Here is a 2,079-nt window from a genome sequence, read left to right on the forward strand (position 1 = left end):
ATTGAAAAAATTCAAAGATTCCAAAATAAAATATTAAGAATGATAACAGCAGCGCCTTGGTATGTGAGAAATATTAACATGCATAAGGACCTAGGTGTCTCTCTGGTGAAAAATGAAATAAAAAAACAAGCGGAGTCATATTTGAAAAAGTTAGAAGTTCACCCAAACCCACTTGCACGAACATTAATGAGAAGTAATGGCTACATCCGACTAAGAAGAAGGAATCCAACAGACCTGCGCTGATGATTGGATCTATAAATTAAACATAATTTTTCTTCTAACTGTGGTGGGACGTAAATAAAAATTAATATTTGCTACTGGTGTCTTATTTATATTCAACATTTTTTTTATGTAAAGTATGTTCTAAATTTTATTTACTATTGGTAGCCCTTCAAGTTTCTACAAAAAATGTCCCTTATTAAGAAAAATGAGAAGTGAAATAGAGGCAATATATTAAAAATTAGAATTTTCGAATTACTGAATTTTTTTCTTTACAAACCATCTCTTAAAATTTCGAATTGAATAAAAAATCAGACAAATCGCTCCAGTCGCTTTCACATGATGCCATTACATATATGGACCATTTCATTTTTATATACATACAGTGGCTCCAACGCATAATCGGACAAGATTGTGTCTAATGTAAATGTACTCTAAACGTCAAAATAATGCACCAAAAAAATAGTTTTTTTCGCTTATAATTACACTCTACATTCCAATATATCTAAAAAATAACAAAAATTAAAATTTGCATAACTAAAACTGTAAATTTTTGCAGAAAAACCAAAATAACTCAATTTCTTGAAATCGGACAAAGTAAAATAGGTATTCCAAAGTATCCGATCAATATTTAGTTGCATATCCTTTGTTGTCTAGCATTTTTTGTCAGATTTTTCAAAAAAGTATTGCATGAATTTTTTAATTGTCAAAAGCTATATACATTATTGAAAAGTAGACAAAATCCTCTATCCATTGATATATAACATGTCTACCTTATGTTTTTTAAGTGGCAAATTAATTAGGGAAACTTAACAACTCGCTGAGAATTAACCAGCAAGTGCTCGGCAAGAAGATTCTATATGTGTAATTTTGAAATCGGAACACAAACGAAGAAATAGGATAATTTTTAATATTGAACATACCCGAGGTGCCCTACTTTGGGACCCCTGGTCTCGCTCCTGGTAGGCTCATGAGGTCCAAATTGAAAACTTAAACTCGACTACGCTTCCTCTTTATATTTATATTGGAAAGAAGTAAAATCCGCACTCACTGAAACAGTTGAAAGTGAAATAGGATATGCTAAAGGAACCAATAAGCCCTGGATATCCGAAAAGACATGGCAATTAATAGAATCCAGAAAGCAAGCTAAAACCAAGGTAAATCATGCTGAAACCCCACAATAAAAAAAAATCAACAACGTAAATACCAAGAGGAAAACCCGAAAGTTAAACGAAGTGCAAGACAAGATAAGCGGAAGTGGGCTGATACTTAGCCAGAGATGCCCAAATAGCCAGTGAAACGGGTCGATCCAAAGACCTATACCGTATTACAAAGGAGATTTCCGGCCATAGACATCACAGTATAAAACCTCTGAGGAATGATCAGGGTGAATTGATCTATGCCAAAGATCAACAGCTGGAGTTGTGGGAGAATTAATACTTTCAAATGCTTTCGGTCACTCCGACAGTATCTACAACAATAAATGATTGCGATCCAATGCTTCGCATACATAACGTAAACAACGATATAAACATCGCAACACCGTCATCCGGAGAAATAACAAGATCATTGCTCACATCATGCACAATCGCATTTCAACCGTTTTTGAACCCCGGCTAAGACGAGAACAAGCGAGCTTTAGGCCAAACAAGTCATATATTGCTCACATCAATAGCTTGAGGATAATTGTTGAGCAGTCAGTAGAATGGCGCTCACCCCTTTACTTAGTGTTCGTAGACTTCAAACGTGCTTTTGGCACATTACAACACAATGCGATATGGGAAGCTCTAAGATGCAAAAGAGTTCCCGAGAAGATAATTAGGCTAATTATGGAGCTCTACAACAGCGCCTACTGCTCTA

This window comes from Calliphora vicina, chromosome 4, assembly GCF_958450345.1.
Source record: "Calliphora vicina chromosome 4, idCalVici1.1, whole genome shotgun sequence".
Lineage (NCBI taxonomy): Eukaryota > Metazoa > Arthropoda > Insecta > Diptera > Calliphoridae > Calliphora > Calliphora vicina.